Below are 22,700 nucleotides of genomic sequence, written 5' to 3'. Positions count from 1 at the left end.
CCTGCTAATACCAAGATTCTAAGCCTCTATGATATCATAATCCTCTCCCCAGGACTCTATGCCTAGCTCACTCACTAGCGCCCTCTGCCTGCTGGAGAGTCTGACTCTTCTCGGTTTCCTTCCTGAAAGATACGAAGTTCCCTAGCTAACCCATAAGCATGCAATGACCTAAAACACAAATCTGTATTGAGTGTCTCCTATCTACCAGGCTCTGTCCTAAAAAGTGAAGTGTAGCTCAATGGAATGTAGTTTCCATTCTCAAAGAACTAATTCAATATGGAGGCAAGTCAATAGCCAATAATACCATGTAATAATAATGATGGTAGGATAAGCACAGGGGTCAGGTTTGGGGGTCAGATATGCTTCCTGGAGGCAGTGATATTTAAGCTGAGACTTGGAAATTGGACATAGGAAGGGGGTGTCTGGGAGACATTTTCAGATTCAGAAATGTGAAAGTATAAGCTATTTGGTGGAAAAGCTCAGTGCGGCTGGAGCAGAGTGGGGAGTAAGGAGAAGGGGGAGACTCACCTACCTAGGTAGGTAAGGTTGTGTTGGTGAGGACACTTTATGCCATAAAGAAAATAGTTTGGACTTTATCCTGAGGATAATGGGAAGCACCGAAAGGTTTTAAACAGGGGAGAAACTGGGATGCCTTAGGGGCAAGGACCCTATTTTATTCACTTTGATATTCCCAGTGTCTGGCTGAGCAATTGGCACATAAAAGATTCCAAAACTGAATCAATTCAATAGTGAATTGACTAACATGGTGAGAAGAGAGAAGCATTTCATTATGTTTGTTCTTTCCCTTTCTTCCTCTAGCATGGACATTTAAGAACATTTAAGGACAGTGACTAGGAAATTCTCTTCTCCTGGGAAGCATGCCTGCCGTAAACACTTGTAGGACACCAGGCAAGAGCCTAAACAGAGGCTTCTGACCCTTGTGGTTCACCCCTTGTTCTCTTCCTACTCCCTGGCTTCATCCTGTGCCATGAGGGACCTTGGGTGTGCATGAGTGTAAGTATCCTAGCCCATACCATCCATGTTCTTTTCACACACGGATCTCTCAAACTGCCCCTCTCTTGGTTATTGAGACCTAGAAGTGAGCACAGTGTTGGCTGTTTGAGTCTTCAGGAGGATGGACACATAGAGATGATCTCAGGGCCATTTGACAGAGATTTATGGGATCCTGGATAGTGGGTATGAGGGAGACAGCAGCTCTGGGCCTATACACTGAAATATCAAATTATCCTATGGCCAGGGTCATGGCTGGAAGAGAACCAGAGAAGGACTCTTTAAAGTGTGAAGTCCAGGACAGAACTACCTCGGCCAAAGGGTAGCACTCCTGGGAAGTATATGAATTGAATTGTGCTTTTCATTCTATAATATACTATTCAAGTACTTCTCTTTCACTTGCCTTCTTCAGGTCTTCATGCTTATAGTTATTTCCAAAATTTATTCTCAGTAAAATGTCTGCTCTCATTCACATCTCCCCAAGTGTCTAACACTGTAGTTGGGACCAAAGCCTTAATCTATAAGAATTAAGTTATTTCTAGGAAGAGTACAGAGAGGGAGAGAGGGGTAGAGTGAGAGAGACAGAGAGGTGGAAATGGCCAACAAACCTATTAAGAAATGCTTATTCATAACTAAAGGAATGCAAACCAGAAGATCAATGAGACACTGGCTTTTCCATGACAGTCCAGTAACAAACATGAAATTTTGATCACATTAATCGTTAATGAATATGTTGAGAAACCAGTATTTTCATATTCCGTTAATGAGATTTCATTTTATAATCATGTAATAGGATAGTATATAGCTTATAAAAGCATAGAGTCCGCTTGTAGATGATGCTATGAAAAATTCTCCCAACCATGTAATCAAAGAAAGCAATCCAGTAAACAATGTTAGTATATCCCTTGTCTTATAAAAAATAATGTATATATAAAGATATATATATCTTATATATATATAAGATAAACATATATGTTAGTATATGTTAGTATACATAATATTTTCCTAGAAGAATCACATACACATTTTCCTAGAAGAATCACATACACATTTTCCTAGAAGGATCACATACACATAAACTATTTGAATTTTAACCATGACGCGTGTTAGTTAATTAAAATTAAGCTAATGAAGGCTATCTAGGAGGTGAGGATAGGTATACTTTCTGCTCACCATTTAAGTTCTAGTTCCAACACACTGTATGGAACATCGTAGGTACTAAATCCACATTTAGTCAATAAACGCATGGAAGAATAATTTAACTAGTACATTAACTTGGAACTCTGTGTGTTCCTGTTCTTCTGCCTGACTACTTCCTGCTGGAGTCCTCGGCTCTCTTTCCTTCTCCACCAACACTTATTTTCTTGGTTGGAGCATTCAGTCTCCTGACCATAAAGGTCATCTATATGTCAGTGATGATGATGTCTACTTTGTTAATAACAGCTCAGACATCTCTCCAGAACTTCAGACTTTCGTATCCAACTGCTTATTTAATATTCTCACATGGATATCTTTACACAGTCCTGTTTTGTGTTCCTCTGGTGGTACTTTTCAAATATAATATAATAGACATATAATATAAAGACCAGTATCTCATAGCACTAAAATAAGCTAATTTTTATTTATTGTAGTTTTATGTATTGTCTTCTCTCATTAGAATGTCATTGCCAAAAAGGCAAATGCTGCTTACTGATATATCTCAGGCTCTCAGACAGAACAGTTCTTAACACATAGTAAATACTCAAAAAATATTAGTTGAATGCATGAATGGTGATTGTTGGTCTTTTTTTTCTAATCAGTTTGTCTGCCAATAACTTCTAACTGTTTGTCCAAATTGGGGAACCCATTTCCTAAGGCTGTTTTCAATGCATCATTCAAACTAGCAGAATGTGTCCTGTGGCAGCCCCACTCCTACCTCCTTAGGTTTTTCTGCCTCTGTTATCAAAAGTGGGGAAGACTATGACCATCTTTCTTTGCTGCATGGGCTATGTTAATTGATGGTGAGAAAAGTCGAGCCCGGTTTGCAGGAATTTGCTGATGTAATGATGTAATTAGCTCCAGTAATGGAGTGAGTCTTTATGGTGCTGTCTTCCTGGGTTCTAGCATTTGAGGCTCTGCTTCCTGTAGGTCTCCTTTAATGTGATTTTTTTTTTTTTACTTTTTTTTTTTTTTTTTGAGACAGGGTCTTATCCTGTTGCCTAGGCTGTAGTGTAGTGGTGTGATCTTGCCTCACTGCAGCCTCGACCTCCTGGGCTCAAGTGATCCTTCCACTTCAGTCTCCCAAGTAGCTGGGACTATAGGCGCGTGCCACTACACCTGGCTAATTTTTGTATCTTTTGTAGAGACGGGGTTTTGTCACGTTACCCAGGCTGGTCTTGAACTTCTGAGCTCAGGAGATCCTCCTGCCTAGGCCTTCCAAAGTGCTGGGATTACAGGCATGCACCACGGTGCCTGGCCCTTCTCCTTTAATATTATTAATACTGATCATTATTACACATTTACTTGGGCCTAAAATCAGAAGTTACAAAGGATACACAGTGAAATCCCCCACGTGCGACTCAGATATTTCAGTTAACACAGATCAATTTCTGAAATATCCTTTCAGGGATATTTTATGCACAAAAACCCCAAACAAACATGTATATTTTTTCTTCTTTTAACGAAATAAGAGTAACTCCACATTGTTTTGCTCATTGCTTTTTTCACAATAGCATTTGTTGGAGATCATTCCATTTCAGTACATTAAGAGTTTCTCCCTTTGTTTCCCAGTCTGGATAATAACCTATGTATATACAGAAGTTTCCAATTTTGGCCCTTGCAAACAATGCTGCAGTGAACACATTATTTATACATCATTCCTCAGGAGGAGATAGAATATATTTATTTAAGTGCAATTGCTGACTCAGAGGCTACTTTTGTAATTTGATCAGTATTTCCAGTTTCTTCCATATGAGTTTCACTGATTTATTTCACTCCCTACAATGTATAAGACTGCAATTTTCCCCCATAAATTCATCAAAATGATGTATTTTTAAATTAATTGTTCTTGGCCCATCTGGTAGGTTAAAAACGGGATCGCAAAGTAGTTTTGAATTTCTCTTAGTAACTAAGCTGAACTATATTTTATTACATTTAGTAAACCACAACATCCATTTTCTGGGAACTGCCTGATGTTATAACTTACCTAATACTTAACCGTATTCTTGATGACTTTATTACTGATTTGTAGCACTTATACGATATTGGAGAAATTAAGTTATTTTTGTGCTATGAGAAACTAAATTTCTTCCGCTGTGTTTTTTTGACCTTTGACTTTATTATATTTCAATCATGTAGAAAATGTTAATTATGTAAACACATTTAAAAATTTTTTATTTTATAGTTCTTGTTTGTTGTATTATAAAACTGATCCCCATTTTGAAAGTGTAGAGGAATACTCCCAGATTTTCTTAAGAGTTAACTTTTAATGTTTTAACCCTTTAAGAACTCTTTTTTTAAATTAATGGCTTCCCAGTTGTAGCAACATTATTTATTGATTAATTGATGATTTTTCACAGATTTGAGGGTGTGCTTATCATATATTAGCTTCTTCTGTATATTTTTTCCCAGCTCTGAACTTATCATGCTTTATTGATCTGTCTGTATATTCATGGTTCAGAACAAACTGTTTAACTATAATAGCTTTAGAATATATTGTAAATCTAGTAGAACTAGCTCCTACACATTAATTTTATTTTTAAGAATTGTCCTGGATATTTTTATATTTATTCATTCGTGTGTATTATTTTAATGTGGTTTTGTTGAACTGTAACATGCATGCATTGAGAATACAGCCCAATGCATTTCAACCAATGCATTTAAACAAAGTAAAACATCTGTGTGACACCCACCCAAACCAGGAAATAGAATGACAACCCTCTGCACAACTTCTCCACCACAGAGTTCTAGGAACTGAATTAGCAAGGGCAAGACTGGCAGAGTTAGAGCTATCTCTGGCAATGAAAGCAGAAAGGCTCTGAAGTTGAGCTTTCTCTTGGTCAGGTTTTAGTGAACTTCTACAAAGGGGTGCACGCTGTCTCTTTGTCAGACTCAGACCCTCCTTCCATTTATGGTCTGGTTGTCCCTGCGTCTGCTTGGCTTTTGCCCACTGAAGTGAATAGGATTCATCTCCGATGCTTCCAGAAGTGCTGCCTTGCTTCCCACATCTGTCGCGGTCCCTTTCCATGGGCCTTAGGCCTGAGGAACACTTGTTTTCCCAGGAGCCGACACTTCAGGGTAAGGATTTAAAATCAGAGATTGTGTCTCTGCCGAGGCACCTTTGTGTTCAATGTGGGCAATTGCCACATTCTCAATATTGTATGAAGACTGACCTGACTAGCAAACTTTGCTATTTTACAGAACTGTCACTGAATAATCTAAGGAAAAACAAAGATGCTTGCTTTCAGGCAAGTCTCCTGGCTGCTCTCCTTGCCTGCTCTGATTGCTGTCCCTAAGTCGTGCATCTATTCTCGAGCCACACCTGGGCCCATCTAGTAAGTTCTTTACCTCTGGGGCCAGTCGCCACCAAGATGAGAACAAGTACAGAGCCATCTCGGGTCCTCAATATTCTGAACAATCTGTAAATAATTTCTGAATTTGCATTAGCTTCTTGTGGTCTGTAAAAAACCTGAAACAGGGTAGCTAGGTGACCAGCAGTATCTCCTGTGTCCCACCAGGTGAACTGGAACCAAAATTAAAGCTGCAGGCTTCAACTAAGCCCTCAACTGTCCTCCTTTGGGATCTGGGAGTAGGTCCTCTCTGTCATGCTTCCGCTTTCAGGAGGTTGAAATATCACTGCCTTTTCCTAACTGCACTCTACATCTTGGATCCCAACTTCAATTAGAAAGAACTGTTATTGGAGGTAACTGTGGTCCTCTCTTTTTTCTCCTCAGGCCTGATCAAGGTGATCAGTATAAGAATACCCAGCAAGGCGATGAGTATAAGAATTTTCAGGTAATTCCTGACTGCACATCGCTGCTGCAAAGTCTGGGTGAAGGCTTGGCTTTGCTGCCTCCTGGTGGAAAATAGAGCCATCCGCAAAGGTCCTGAGCAATGGCTCCTCTTTAGTTGATTTATCTTACATATGAATTCCAAAAGTCTCCATGGTACTGTGTATGTGAGAGTGAGTGTGTGTGTGTGTGTGTGTGTGTGTGTGAGAGAGAGAGAGAGAGATAATCAGCGTGCCAGTTACCAATTTATTATCTCTCAGCTCCAAACACACCCTTGGATTTCTGCTCTGGGATAAACAATGTAATCTCTTGAATCCTTTCTCCATTAAAGTGAGAACAATGCTAAACTTTCTCCATAGGGGGCGCTGGAGGGACACTGCAGTTGGAAGGGGCAGGTGGGGGCAGTGTGTGGCCGTCCGGTGGCGCCTGCCACAAAGGCGGAGAACGAGATCCCTCTGCCTCCTTTCAGCCTTGGCTTGAGAATGACCTTTTCACAGCCTTCTCAGCCTGAAACCAAAGCCCCTCCACGGCCTGAGCTACCCATGGTCAGCTGTATGGAGGTGAGGCAGGGGCAGTCCACACAGAGCTGTGGCCCTCTTTGCAAGCTTCCTTGCTGCCCATGTGCTCTGAAGGTAAGCCTGAACTCCCACTGCATATCCAAGCCACATGGTTCCCGATGTCAGCCTTGCCCTGCATTGGGAAGGTGACCTATTGCTTGCCCCTTATTGGAGGGTTTAACTCCAGACCCACCCCATCTAGCTAAAGCAGAGCACTTCTCTGCTGACTGGTGGCTGAAGCACACCTTTCCCAATAGGTATGAACCCCTTCTACTTTTGTCCTTCTTTGGATACCCTCCTTGAGCCTTTTTCTTATATCTTATAGTTTAGTCTTTCTTTTATTACTGTTACTAACTCTTATCTTAAATTCCGTCTGTCTAACTTACTCCATCGTTTTTGTCTCCTGATTGGACTTGCTGCTACAGTGGAATAGCTTAGACTCAAAGTTTAGTTCTTTAATTTACCAGCTCTGCGACTTTGAACACATTTCTTAACTTCAGATTCTTGGCCTATAAAAAGAGGAGGGACACAGTACTTTCCTATGCAGTCGTTGTGAGGATTAAATGAAATAGAACATATTAAGCTCCTTGAAGACCTGGTACAGAGTTGGCGAGCAGTTACATAGGGCCAACTCAGGACAGAGAGAAAGGGAGGAAAGAAAAAGGGTCAAGAAAATGCCAGAGAGAACAAAAAGTAGCAAGAAATGGGAGCATAGACACACGAAACAAAATCCAAGAAATCGGTAGGCAGTAAGATTAGTAGGCAAGAGATCCATCGGTCTTCTAATTTATTGAAAATAAACATTTTATACAGTACAATTTAGGAAAAAATTCAAATATATTACCTTATTTAACCTTCAAAATAGATCAACTTAGTGTCTCTTGACTTTGCTGATGATGTTTCCATTTTCAAATGTCTAAGATGAGGCTCGGAGAGGTGTTCCAAGCCACGCTGCTGGTTTGTAGATTGGAGGGCCTCATCTCCCCGTGGATCCTGTGGTCTTCCCGCTATTGCCCTCTTGTGGTCTGGCGTATAACAGCACCTGATACTATACAAACCAGATTGCTGGCCCCCAAGCCCTGCAGAGGGTTTAGCTCTGGTAATTCTGCTCTGTTTTCATTTAAGCCAACTTTGGTCCCCAAAGAAGACTATACATGACACGGGAAGTTGTCCACCATGACTCAAAGTAGTATTTATAATTATTGTCCCAAGTTTTAAAATTTTTATTTTTTGTTTTCTGTTACATTGTACTTAAAATTTATGTAGTAATATGTGTAGATAATTCATTAATAAATGAAAGTACACACATTGCTTACTAATAGAGGCTTGAATAACATTGCTCTAGAACCACATTTCCCAAAATTAATTGAACACAATATATGTCATATTTTAAATTTAATAATGAAATAATACTTTTAACTTTGTTTGAGAAATACAGATAAGGGCCCCTTTGTATTATGGTTGAGAAAAAAATGCAAAGGTCTCACAAATTCATTTTCTTAGTAACACACCAAAGCAGAATACATTTGTGTAGTAAAGTTAATCACATTTACTAATGTTGAATAGCATCTCAAGTATATGCTGATATTGAAAAATAAGATAAATTGCATTGATGGGTTTTTCCCATCCATTAGACAATATACATCAAGGCAAGGATGAACCAGAAACTCTGCATGCGAATTCATGCCCAAGTTAAAGGTGATGGGCTCCCAGGTGAGATAATTTGTCAGTGACTTTCTGGCCTTCTCTGATTAAGCATATTATTTTCTTAAATGCAGATTATATGCTAAGAATAAAATTAGTATGTGTTATCTTTATCACAATGATACTTATATAGTTTACAACATTTGTGAAGATAATTATCACTTGCAATTATTATTTTCACTGAACACCTATTAACAAAGCATGGAATCTCTAATAGTCTCTGCGAGCCTTCATATACTTTAACAACTGCAACCATTTGTCTAATAGAAACTTACATTGAAACCACTATACATAAAACAGACAAGAGCTCATTTATTTATTTAAATTTATCTTTTACGTTAAAATTTATATCAGTTAGTTAATTAAGAAAAATTGGGTTATTTTGATGAACATACAAAACTCAATTCATGAAATATAGATGATAGTTGCAGTACTATTAATTAGTCTCTGCATCTACTGTTTTTCTGTATTTTTTCTTTCTGGTTAGGCAGTACTGGTAAAATAATAGTTACTTTGCAAATGGTCCTTGGGGCCTCTGCTTGGAGCTGTCCGGATTGTGCACTCCACAACCCGGGGAGCACCAGTCATAGCAACCGCTATTAGACAGTTGTCAGGATTTGTTTCTTGCTTTATTTTGGTTTTCAACAGCTTACTTTACAATTTCAGCATATTTTTCTATTAGATTAACCTCAATATTTGAAAAAAATGGTTATAAAGGATTTGGAGGCAATCAGCAGAAATGTCTAAGAACTGTTCACATTCCTTGACTGAAAAGTGTTTAATGACAAAAGAATTTTAAAAAAACAACTATGACAGATAATATAAGTGTTGAATAGAGAAATATTTGATATGCTATGACTTGATGAGACATATGACATTATATAAGGCTATGTAATGTATTACTTGCACATCTATAATGTGAGGCAATCCTTGATGCTATTCTTAACATTTTAAGATTCCTCAGCCCTTGACTGCAACCTTTTAAAAGCAATCCAGCCACAGCCAGTAGGAATGGAGGTGGTGAGGAATGGGAGTGGGGGTGGGAGTGGACAGGACTCTGCTCACCCTCCTGGATCCTCCTCAGCACTCACAGCCTGCTCCCTCATTCTGCCTTGATGACACTCAGCACTATCTGGTCATACCTTCTGCCTGTTTGTCTCAGTCACAGCAGAAGCTCAGGACTCCCAAATTGCCTGCCATCACCAGCATTCCTCCTTTCCCCAGAGGTCTGCACAGTCCCCGGTGGGACTCCATCTTCCATCCTTCGCCAGCACCTCAAACCCTCCACAGGCTCTCAAGACTCAAGGCTGTACATCGAAAAAATGCACTGTATCAACCAACTCTTCTCACAAAGCCACCTCCACCTTCTTGCTGTAAGTGAAAACTGGATTCTGCATAGTCCTCTCACGGTCTATTTTCTTCTTACCCAGGCCTTTGTACTCACTGGGCCAAGGAATGGGCTAGGCATTCGTTACACCAACCACTGCTCCTCTTCATTGCAAATCCCCAGGTAAGTATCTGACGCTCTGCTCACTATTGCTCTATCCAAGACTTTCTGTCATGGTCTTTGGTGATTTTAATATCCACAAAAATGATTCCTTTAATAATTTACTTCATAATTCTTTGAACTGTGCACCTCTAACTGGTTTGTCTTTCATCCTAACGTTCATGTACTCCCATGTCATACCAGCCTAGACCAGTCATTATTAACAACTACAACCCTTCTGTAAAATGAGTTTCAAATAATCCTTTTCCCAAACCTAACCTCCTGTATTTCCAACTTACTTTCCCTGGTATCCCACTCTGAGAAGTTTTTCAATATGCTGGGAACTACAATTCACTGATATCGTAATGTTTTCTCTGGCCAATATCTTCTTCATGTCTTCATTTCTCTTCTTACCCATATAAGCTCCACGAACTATCATTAAGATCATGCACTTGCATAATCCATGTGTCTCTTGCCCTTCTGTCTCTCTCCTCGAATTTCCAACATTTCTGTCTCTTTTGTCCCTTTCATGATGAGCATACTCATTATGTTACTGAGAAAATAGAAGTAATTATAAGAGAACATCCATATAGTCTTGTCTACTCATCTACCTTTCTACTGTGGTTTCTCTTACTAACATGTGTGACCCACACGTGCTCCTATCTGGGGACAACCCTCCATTGGTGACCTGGATTCCATCCCTCCCATCTATCCAAGCGTGTCATTCCAGCAATTCTCCCTTCTTCATCCCTCATAATTGTTTTTTCTCTCTATACTGGATTGTTTCATCAGCACATAAAACATTATATTTTCCATCTAAAAAATATGTATAATGCTCATCTTAAAAAAAAATCGGTCTCTGTCTCTCTCTCTTCTCTCTCCCTAGAGAGAGAAGTCAGCACTCAATTATCTATATTTTTAAAGTCACTTCAAGTCAACACTCAATTATCTATATTTTTAAAGCATGACATTCCTCAAAAGTTTTTTTTTTTAAATTATTGGTACTCCTTGTCTCCAATCCTGCTTTAAACCTCGTCAGCCAAGCTTTTGTCACACCAGTTTGCCCAAAATGCTCTTTTCAAGGTGACTGATGATCTGCTTGTTGCCAGATATAATGGATGTGATTGACACCACCAGCAGCACATGACTGGCATAATCATGTAGTGATCAGTGAGGAAGGAGGCCATCTATCCACGCCAGAATAGGGGCAGAGCAGTCAAGTGAAGATGCAAGACAGATGGCCTCCTTCCTCACTAATCACTATCCCTCAACTTTCTTTGATGGTTACTTCTCATATCTTTGATTTCCAGATATTGGAGTGACCCAGGGCTCAGTCATTGTATGCCCTCTCTTCTCTATCTGTCTTTCCTCTCTAGGTGATATCATCCTGTCTCAAACATATGCTGATAATTCTCAAACTTCTCTCTCCAGACTTAAGTATCCAAGTTTGTCTCTCAAAGTTCCTACTTGGGTAGGAAATAGGTATTTCACATGTAAAACAAAACTTCCCTCTTGCCTCAAAAAACACTCATTACTCCTAAAATCTTCATCTCTTAAAATGCAACTGTATCCTTCCCATTGCCCAGATGAAAGCAATCCTTGAGTCCTTTTTTTCTTATAGACACATATATCCTGTCTTCAAAATGTATCTAGAATCTGAAAATTTCTTCCACCACTAATTCCCTGGTCCCAGCCACCATTAGCTCTTGCCTTGACTATTGTGGTGGCCTCCTATGTGGTTACCCTGGTCTGCACTTAACTTCTAGTCTTTCCTCAACAAAGCAGAAGGGGAGGTAGCCAAAGGGAGGTTAACAGATGCAAAGCAGGCCTCGATAAGAGGAATAAATTCCCGTGTCCTAGCACTATAGGGTGACTATAATTCATAATTTCCTGTATATTTTCAATAGCTAGAAGAGGACTTTGAATGTTCCCAACACAAGGAAATGATACATGTTTGAGGTGATGGATATGCTAATTACCCGGATTTGATCATTACACATTGTGTACATGTATTAAATTATTACACTGCACCTCATACATAGGTACAATTATTATGTGTCAATTAAAAGTAATAAAAGTGAAAAACCCATAGCTTAAGTAGTGGCATACCTCTGCTCCAAACCCTCCAATGCATACCCATGTCATCCATAGTAAAAATTCAAATCCCATAAGATCCTCATAGATTGAATCCAAGTTATCCTTGTAATCCAGGCAGTCACTTCCTCCTTCCAGGCACACTGACCATTTTGCTGTGCCTCCGAAGCAGCTTGCCAAAATCCTGACTGAGTTTTGTGCTCCTGGTGCTCTCTGCCTAACAGTGCTCTTTCTCCAAATATCCATGTGATTTGCCTTTTTTTTTTTTTTTTTTTTTTTTGAGACGGAGTCTCGCTCTGTCGCCCAGGCTGGAGTGCAGTGGCACGATCTCGGCTCACCGCAAATTCCGCCTCCCGGGTTCACGCCATTCTCCTGCCTCAGCCTCCCGAGTAGCTGGGACTACAGGCGCCCGCCACCAAGCCCGGCTAATTTTTTGTATTTTTAGTAGAGACGGGGTTTCACTGTGTTAGCCAGGATGGTCTCGATCTCCTGAGTTCGTGATCCGCCCGCCTCGGCCTCCCAAAGTGCTGGGATTACAGGCGTGAGCCACCGCGCCCCGGCGGTGATTTGCTTGTTTACTTCCTACAAAAGATTGCTTTATCACACAAGCCTTCCCTAACCACCCTGTATAAAATAGCAGGCCTGCACCCACACTGTCTGTTCCCCCAGACTTCATTTATTTCTTTTCCATACTGTTTAGTACCAGGTAATACATTACATATTTAGCCATTGTGTAGTTATTATCTGCTGCCTCCATGAAACTGTAAACTGCATGAGAGTAGGAACTGTTTTTGTTTATAGCCATATCCTCTGCTCTCCGATCAATGCCTAGCACATAAAAAGCGCTTGATAAACAATTGTTTAAAGAATTAATAGTGATTAAGTGTTTCAAAAAGCTGAATTTATTTTCTGTGTTGAGTCAGTTTTCATTTGATTGTTTACACTTTATCTGCTGCTTTAAATATATTGACCTTGCAATACTGCACATGACAAGCTTTTTCAGTTTATTAAACAAATCAGCAAACATTTCCAGCTGTTGTAACTACAATAGGTTTATGCGGTATTTATCAACATAATGATGTTTATCAACAAAAAAAAAATGGTTATTTCTTATCTCATTTGAAATATCTTTGCCAGGAGGTTGTCCCTTATTTCTAGTGACCAGGACTTATCCCATGTCTTCTCATTTCATACAAATAACACTGAAAATCTGGAAATTTAAAGCCAATTTTTATGAATAGTTTTGTTAGACATCATTTTGCACTATATTTGCAGCTTCTTAAATTCATTTATTTTTCATGCAACACACAATTACTTAAGCACATATTAGCAATAATGTCTATATAAAACATAATTTCTACAATTTTTCTTGTCTTTGCTTTTTGCAATGTCAGTATAAACATTCCATTGTGCTGATTCATTCAATAATATGCTAAAAAGCTGATCTCAATATTTAAAGTTTTCTTCCATTGCTCAGGTGTCAGTCATCTTTCCACTGACTTGCTTGCACATATTGTACCAAAATAAGCAAAATGGAAATATTCTCAACAGGCATACTCCTGTTCAGTTTTATTATAAATATCTCATGATCTCAACCTTAGAATAATTCATGAAGTGAGGTTGTTATCATGCTGCAGTCTTTCTGAAGTTCTTTATCAGAAAATGCTCCTAACTGTACTTCTAAATCAGCTGGTCGTCTAACATCCTTTTTACAGTATCAATACCATGTCATTTTTAACAGGCTTTTTTTCTAGTAGTAGAGTCATGTGTTACTTAAGGATAGGGATACATTTTGAGAAATGTATCTTTAGGTGATTTCTTGCGTGAACATCATAGAGCATAGTTCCACAAACCTAGATGGTCTAGTCTACTACACACCTAGGCTGTATGGTCTGGCTTATTGTTCATAGGCTATAAGCCTGTACAGCATGTTACTATACTGAATACTGAATGTAGGCAGTAGTAACACAATGGTAAATATTTTTGTATCTAAGCATACAAAAGGTACAGTAAAAATATATCTACAGTATATATAGTATATATATGGTATATATAATTATATATATAGTGAATACATATAGTGTATTTAAAATTACATATACACAGTACATATATAGTTTATATATACACCAATATATTTACAGGAAAATACAGCATGAAAGGTACAAATGGTACACTTGTATAGGGCACTTACCATGAATGGAGCTTGCAGGACTAGAGGTTGCTCTATTTGAGTTAGTGAGTGAGTAGTGGGTGAATGTGACAGCCGAGGACATTACAATACTGTAGACTTTAAAAACACTATACAGTTAGGGGATGCTAAATTTACAAAAATTCTATTTCTTCAATGATCAATTAGTCTTCATTTACCATAACTTTTTAACTTTATAAACTTTTTATTTTTTAAACTTTTTGACTCTTTTGTAATAGGAGTTAAAACACATATTGTACAACTATACAAAAATATTGTCTTTCTTATATCTTTATTCTATAAGGTTTTCTTCCCAGTTAAAAATTTAAACTTCTTTGTTAACTACTAAGACCCAAGCACACACATCAGCCTAGTCCTACACAGGTCAGGATCATCAGTATCACTGTATTTCACTTCCACATCTTGTCTTCAGGGACAATAGAAGGTCTTCACGGACAATAACATGCATGGAGCTGTCATCTGTGACAACAATGCTTTCCTTCTTCGGATACCTCCTGAAGAACCTGCCTAAGGCTGTCTTACAGTTAGCTTTTTTATGTAAGTAGGGGAGTATACTCTAAAATAATGATAAAAATCCAGTGAATACATAAAAAACAGCAACAGAGTCATTTATTATCATTATCAAGAATTATGTGCTATGCATAATTATATGTGCTATACCTTTATGCAACTGACAGCCAGATAGCTTTTTTTTCACCAGCATCACCACAAACACATGAGTAATGCCTTGCACTACGATATTACCATGTCACTAGGGGGTAGGACTTTTTCAGCTACATTATCATCGTATGGGACCACTCTCATATATGTGGCCTATAATTGACCAAAATGTCATTAGGTAGCACATGACTATATATGTTTTTCTCTAATGCACAATGTGAAACCCACTTTAGATATAATATAAATGTGTTTTCATTACCAGATTTTTGACTATAACTTCAAAATTAACATTTAACTGTTTATCAACTCAATGTATGTTATGCTTTATAGCAAAATGATATTTTTAATTGTCAAGAAATAATTGGTATAAAACTTCCTCGTGAAATTTTACTGCATAAAACATATCAGCAATATAACCTAGTCTTAAATATTATAAAGGCACACTCTGGTGATAAAATACTTAATTATACTGTGTTATTTCAGGACAGAGTCAAATAAAGGGCACATGACATTGATTTTCTATACTATAATCAATACAGTTATTGCTAGTTGAAGACACTTACTACTAGTAATGCATAATGTATTTCAGTTTAAGCCTGCACATTCTATTGGGTACAATAGTAATTATTCTTTTAAAATGTTATCTGTTTTATCAGTGAAAAATTTCTAGTATAAGAAGTCATTATTTTACCTTTATCTAAAATAAGCATTTATAAACATAAAATATATGAAGACAGGTAAGAAAATTTATGCTAGATGCTAAGATTACTTTAGCATGATATTTTTTATATATGGCATAAGACTTATTCACCAGCTGTTAGAATAATTTATCATGAAACATTGACATACCTGGACTTATCTGCTATTGTGTTTAATGCAATGAGCTGTAATACAATTTCGTGTGAATAAAATTTTACATAACTAGATGTATAAACAGTGGGGTGGATTAATTAATCATATGTCTTTCCTTTCCAAACTCTTAAACAATTGAGAAAGAGAATGGTTTAAGACAGAGAGTTTATAAATCATAGCTTTGGCAAATGTAACTTGTACCACTGCCAAAAAGAACTTCATAATATTTATTTCAAAGTCTAAACCTTGGGGCCTGCATTGGGATAGAACTTGGCCCACAGAGAGACATCCTTCCAGCAACCAAAGTGAGCACAGTAGAAAAGTAGAGACAAAGGAAGGCAGAACTCTCGCCATTTCACCTCTCAGACAACTCACTTGTTCTCCCTTGGAAGGAACGAGTGTGTGATGGAAGATAATTATTTTAAAGATGAGGCTATAATATGGATAAAAATAACATTTCCCCTTAAATCAGTAACTATGATTAAAAAGTTAAAAATATACACAAAGATGTTACACAATTTTCACTCTGCAATCTACTATTTAGATTAACTAATAGTTAACTAGTTAGACTAACAGCCCAGATAAACATGGAGAGCTGGGTGATCTCCCAGGTGCTATCATTGTCACCTGTTATTTAACATTTTTGAGCAGGCATTCTGAATGTTCTCCAAGTTGTCAACACACATAAACAGACATATACACACAAATAGAAATCTCAAGAACCCCTGAAGAACCTCTCTGGAACCCTCCTGTTCCTTTTGTCACAGACTGGAAAACACTGTTCTGGAAGTCTTCCTCCTTGGACTGAGCATTGGGATGTCAAGGACAGTGGTGAAGTCTGCCTTCATTCTTGTCTTCAGAACCCCCAGTGCCCTGGGTGCCCTGGGCCAGCCATGACCTTTAGTAATTGATTTTGGGACAAGACACAGCCAGGAACAGTCTCTCTTCTGCTAGGACATACTTAGTGAGTGGCTTTCAAGTGTGTGACACTCCTCTGCCTGAAACCAGATGTTTTGACAGCATAGCCATGGTTTAGTTGTCGTAAGCTGTGGATATGTGCAGTTTTTGGGTTACTGACCATAACCCTATTTCTTTGTCTCCCACTGACCTGATAGGCATCGTGTGTCTCAAGATTGTGGCTAAGAGCCATAGCCCTGGAGGATGTACAGAAGCATTGCTGTAGCTTGTGACCCAAGCCCGCTGTTGGGTCAGAAAGGACATTGCTTTAAGGGTAGGCCCTACACCTATGCCATTTGGCTTGTTGCATAGACGAGGGAAAAACCTGAAAAGGGTAGATAGCAACACCAAGGCCAGAAGTCTCCTGGGCATTGTGCTGATTGGGCCACGTACAAATTCCCTCCTCATCCTGGCTTCTGTGTGAAGACATGGAGCGAGGGACTCAGTCGAGTAAATATGCTCAAGCAGAGTATTTCTCATGGCTTCTGAAACTGAGATCCGAGAGGTACAAGCACTGTTGTACCATCTCCTTCCTGAGCATCAGATTCTCCCAAATAAGAAGACTCTGGGCAGCAAAATGTCCTCGATAATCAGAAAAAAAACTCTGTGATGGTGGCACCTGCCGCAGCAGCCATGGAACAGGGCCACTTACATTTTGGAAACTCCCTCTACTCTACCTTTCTGAATCTCTGCTTTTCACAGCCTTCTCAAATAGCTCAAACTCTAAGTCTACCTTGGTGGGAATTTCCACTTGGCTGGCATCTTGTGGGAGTCTGCTTAAATAATTCAGATTAATGTGAGTTTTTCAGAGCTGAGGATGGAGTATTGACAAACATATAGGGCACCAGGAAAGATAAGCTTTATTTTAGCACACTGATCAGGCTTCAAAAAGCAGATTTTTCTTTTGCATGCAGGTCTCCTTGATCTAGTAACAGAGCCAACGCCAAGAGGCCTGATGTTCTCAGCAAAAGAGGGAACCCATCACTTATGGAGCTAGGCAGCTGAGTTCAGGAGGAAAAGGAAGGAGGAGGGTAAGAGTGAGGGAAGATATCAACTCAGGCCTTGTCCTTGGCTGTGGTTTTTTGATTCCTCAAAGGTCACAGGTCAGCTGCAGTCTCCAGAGCCATGGCAAGTGGAACATCTAGAAGACTCGTGCTCACAGCAGTCAGAATGCTGGGGCTGACGCAGGTAGAATCGTGGAAACCGTAGTGAAACTAGAGAGCAGTGGCCTCCAAAACCAGAAATACAGCAACTGGGAACACAGTAGGAGGGAGCTGGAGGGGGGCATGGAGGTGGACATGAAGCAGGAGCCTGAGGGGCCCACTTGGATGGATATTTGGGGAGGCACTTGGCAGGGAGCTGCCACTTCTGCTGGTGTTTCTGATAGGACATCTTGGAGAAAGTCCAGTTACTCTAAAAAACAATGCAAACATTTCAAAAGTCTAATTAATGTAAACCTTGTTTGTATCAACATTTTTCTACAGAGCCTGAAATTCTATAGTTGAATATGTGGCTCCAGAAGCCACATCATAATAGCAGAGCAGCCCTGCTTTCCTGACATAGGAGAGATTCAGCAGTGAGTAAGTTAGAGTCTTGTAACACCTTCTCTTGTGCCTGGCTTGATTCTCTAGACTCCTAACTTCAAAGGCAGTAGCTGAGGGCACTAGGTAGTCCCCCAAATCTTCACTTACTTATTATCCTATCCTCTAATTTATGCATTCTAAAAACCATATTTTTAACCTAAGTCTATGGTTATGTCACCTCTCATCATAATCTCCCTTTTTTTCTTTCTTGCATCTTTAGCCCTACTCTTCAGCCCTGTGTGGCTGTCTCTTGTCCTACAAACTAGCTCCTCTTACCACTCCCAAGTCTGCACTGCCCCAGTCTTTGGTTAACTTCACTCCTTCCAGGTTTTCTGCTTCTGAACCACCTTGATGATTGCCATGAGCCTCGACTTCCTGGAATTATCAATTTCCATTCTCTCCAACCTCGAACGGCTTTTCCCAAAGGAGGTGTAGCAGTCCTAGTCATCCCCAAACTGCCATCAGATCAGTAAAAACACTCACCTTGTCCTCTTAACCTTGGGCAAACGATGGGACTGAGGATAGATACACTGTGAGTGGAAGCCTTTTATACACACACTGCATTCAACTTGAGGGAATGAGCCACAGATGATGTGAAAACTGTTTCCCAACCAGGGGGTTGTGATGTCAACTTCCCACATTCCAGTGGCTCTGTCATTCTGTCACTTTGTCACCCTGTGTCACTACCAGATCCCCCAGAGCGTCCTTCCCCTTCATAAACCCTCACAGTGTTTCCATAAAGATTAGAAGATCATGACTTAGAAGGGTATGTATAATGACATAGCTTGGGAATTGAAATTAGGGTTTCTGGAGGAATCCAAAGCATGACTGGGCATCTAAAGTCACAGATGTTAGTTCAACGCAGGCACTGATCGGGGTTTCTGCAGGTTTTGTCAATAGGATTGGAACCAATAATCTAAGCACACATGGGCCACTACTGAAGGCTCAGTGTATTTGATTCAGATACCAAGGTGCCTAAAATATTGATCAACAATGTGGCATCATAGGAAGTCCCAGACACAAGGGGATTTAGGATACTTCCACTCTACATAGGCCAGGAACATATGGCCAGAGGGGGCAAAGGAGACCTCAAAGTTGTGCAGAGTCTGAACTAGAAACCATATCTTCTAACTCTCTAGGATCATGAATTCGGGCCCCCATTTCACAGCAGCCCCTTCTTTTGGATTTGCTGGGGTACATCCACTAGGATCTAGTCTCTTCCCTGCTCATAAGCTCCCTCCTTTTTTCATGCCACTCCCCACCCAGTTCACTTTTCTTAGTTCCTTGTTTCAACTACTCTTTTGCCAATATAATAAACTTTCTTTTGTTACCCATTTGGCTTGTCACTGCATTTGACTGGCAAAGCCTTATCCCTGGCTGAATTCTCCCTGCTGTGCCTAGTTGCTATAAAAATAAAAACAAAAATAGGCATTTTGGCAGGATGACACCATCATAAAATCATCATCATCCACCTTAGCTGGTCCAAAACATGGCTTGATGATCCCCATATACCTCCCTGTGTTCACCATGCACATATATCATGCCTTTACTCCACCCTTGAACCTTCCAAACCTTCACTACTGCCTCTAGATAGATGGTACTGCCTCTACCACATGGATCAAAGAGCTGCTGTCAAACATAAAGTACTTCTGCTTCCTCCTCCTAAGTCTTCAAGCCCACTTACATCTGCAGCCATCCTTCATGACTTCCTGTGTTACAGGGGAGGAGTGGCCCCTTGTCTTTTCCAACACCTATCCCTACCCCTTTGCTCTGGATCCTTGCATCTTCAACCTCAATTGTATTGGTTTTCCTATGAAATGCTCCGACGGCACCTTGTGTTCCTGGTAACACTTGCTTGTATTTGTTTTTCAATATCTGTCATCCTGGATAGAATGTGTTCAATCTCAGTGTTCATGGTTTCACTCTTTATCCTCAGCACCTACACAGAATCCGACATAATATAAGTGCTCAAAAATATTTGTTTAATGAATTAATGGGTGATCTGTGGTTGAGGCAAAGGTCTCCCCTCCTTTCACTCCTTGAGAGAGAGTAGCGTGGGAGGCCAGGTCAGTGGCAGGCCTGTGGGGCAGGTGTGGGAGGGTCCTCCAGGGATGGAGTCAGCAGCCAGAGCTTTGCACTGTGAGTCAGTGCTCTGGTCCTTGCTCTGCTGCTCTTTCTGGGTTTCAGGAGAGGCTGAACCAGATGAGCTTAGGTATATCTTCAAGTAGGTATTTTTATTTATGAGCCTCAGACCTCCACAGAGCTTACACTCAGCACAGGTCAGATCTTGTCCCTGAATATATTTTATCGGGGATTGGAAGTGGCACTGAACCTAATGAAGAGGGTGGAGATGATGGTTGGAATGTTGACTATGCCAACATGTGAGATAGTTGAAAGTAAGTCACATTATGAGGGAGGAACTCCATACAGTCTATTGAGTTTCTCCCACTTCTCAGAGGAAATGACTTACTTATCATCTTGTCTTGATGTGCCAAAACAGAGTATAGTGTATATGTGTGATTATCTCCTGGTTGTGCCTCTTCTGGCTCTTCTTCTGAGCCACTGAAGCCCAGATCTGTAGAGATAGGCAAAATGATGCTCTTTCCCTGCTATATTCCTGACAAAAAGTATTACAAGTATATTTAAAAAGGTTGGAAAACACCATTTTATTGTGTTGGTCTAATACCCATCAATGACCTTCTGGTTCAATAATGAAGAATTATTTATGTCCACAGAAACTCCTTTTTTGTAGTAACCTTTCAAATGCTACTTTAAAGATATTAATTCATTTGTTGAGTGCCTGATATGTGCAGAGTTTTGTGAATTCAAAGAAAATTAAGATATTTTCTTAGAGAATGATACAAGTGAGATGATATGAGAGAAAGAAAGGGAATTAACATTTATTCTCAACCTATCATTCATTAAATATGTTATTTGAATTATCATGGTATAATAGTTCTATGGGTGTCTTATTGTTAATCCCATTTTACAGAAAAAGTGAGGCTCTTGGCTCACGCCTGTAGTCCCAGCACTTTGGGAGGCTGAGGCAGACGAATCACCTGAGGTCAGGAGTTCGAGACAACCTGGCCAACATGGCGAAACTCTGTCTCTATTAAACATACAAAAATTAGCTGGACATAGTGACAGGCACCTGTAATCCCAGCTACTTGGGAGGCTGAGGCAGGAAAATCACTTGAACCTGGGAGGCAGAGGATGCAGTGAGCCAAGGTCGCTCCACTGCGCTCTAGCTTAGGCAACAGAGTGAGACTCTGTCTCAAAACAAATAAAAAACAGAAACAAAAACAAAAAAAAAAAGGCTCAGAAAACATTGTATAACTTACCCATGTCTCAAGTGCTAATGCCCTGATTCTGGGTCACATACTATTCCAGCTTCTATGCTGTGTAAAGACAGGAAGCCAATGCAGTAGGCAATGGTGGAGCCATGGAGGGAGGGTTGGAGAGTGCACAAAGGCAGAAACTTGTACTGTCTGGGAGTGCATCTCTTGGAAGAGATTACATTTGGAAGATGAGTGGGAGTTAATCAGGGTGTGAAGGGGAAACTGGCATTCTAAGTAAACGGAAGAAGAATTGACAAAGGCACAGAGATGTAGATGAGCTTGGTTTGTTCTGGAAACAGATAGTGGCCATAATATTGGGTATATAAGAACCAGAGGTGGGATGCTTGCTGGACACAAAGGAAGGACAGGCCCAAAACATTAAAAGCTTTACTTGATGCATTGTGTGATTTTAGCATACATTTATGGCTTCCAAATGATATTTCCTAAAATGCTGTTGCCAAGGATGCTCGACCGTCATCTCTTTTGAGAGCCTCCAGACAACATGAGCTTCTCTGCCTATGTGCACTCCCTAGCCCTCCCTCCATGCCTCCACCATAGACTATTGCATCAGCTTCATGTCTTTACATGGCATACAATCTGGGAGAATATGGGTCTCAGAATCAGGGCATTGGCATTTGAGCTGTGGATATGTTATTTAACATTTTTTGAGCTTCATTTAAAAAATCTATAAAATGGGATTAACAATAAACTCATAGAGCTATTGTAATGTGATAATGCAATTAACATGTTTGATGGATAAGAGGTTGAGAATAAATTTTAATTCCTGTCTCATCAATATGAGGGTTCCAGAAATTTGAGCTCCACTTAAAAATACCATTAATCCTTGACTATTTGGGCCGCCTGGGAAAGAGACCCTGAGCAGACAACAGTGGGGGACTTGTACCTACCCCCCCTGCTACAATCAGAGTAGTTATATCTTTACCTTCTTTATATATTGGAGGTATACATATGATTTAATGTGAAAACAGGGTGATTCTGCTTTTAAAAGTTTGACCAGAGACAAATGGACATCTCTGACCATGTAAACAAGGGAGAAGTATGGTCAGATTTACATTTTAAAAAGATTACTAGAATAAGGTGGTCTTAGTTGTTTTGATTTGGTTATCTACAAAGCTGAAGCCTGTGGTGAATGACCAGCTTGATGGTTTAATGAGGATCAGAGATGGATTTGGGTGAGGAGCTTTGTTAACAGCTTCTAGAAAAGGGGAATTGTTGGAAGATGACTGGAAGGTCTTTG

General features: G+C 39.7%; 1 long non-coding RNA gene across 3 annotated transcripts; it reads left to right on the top strand.

Annotated features, from left to right (window-relative positions):
• The first annotated feature begins 141 nt into the window (after positions 1-141).
• On the top strand, positions 142-21,168 carry LOC103876012. 3 transcript variants are annotated; one of them, XR_004177324.1, is made up of 7 exons: positions 142-536; positions 820-1,014; positions 5,410-5,543; positions 5,943-9,770; positions 14,465-14,589; positions 16,680-16,795; positions 17,436-21,168. It is a non-coding gene; the product is annotated as an uncharacterized LOC103876012 (long non-coding RNA). The 3 variants fall into 3 exon arrangements; XR_002516204.2 differs by having other exon boundaries at positions 5,410-9,770; positions 17,436-17,709; positions 18,006-21,168; XR_002516199.2 differs by having other exon boundaries at positions 5,410-9,770.
• Positions 21,169-22,700: the final 1,532 nt, after the last annotated feature.

Source organism: Papio anubis, chromosome 1, assembly GCF_008728515.1.
Source record: "Papio anubis isolate 15944 chromosome 1, Panubis1.0, whole genome shotgun sequence".
In the NCBI taxonomy this organism is placed as follows: domain Eukaryota; kingdom Metazoa; phylum Chordata; class Mammalia; order Primates; family Cercopithecidae; genus Papio; species Papio anubis.
This window is presented reverse-complemented; position numbering and strand designations above follow the sequence as displayed.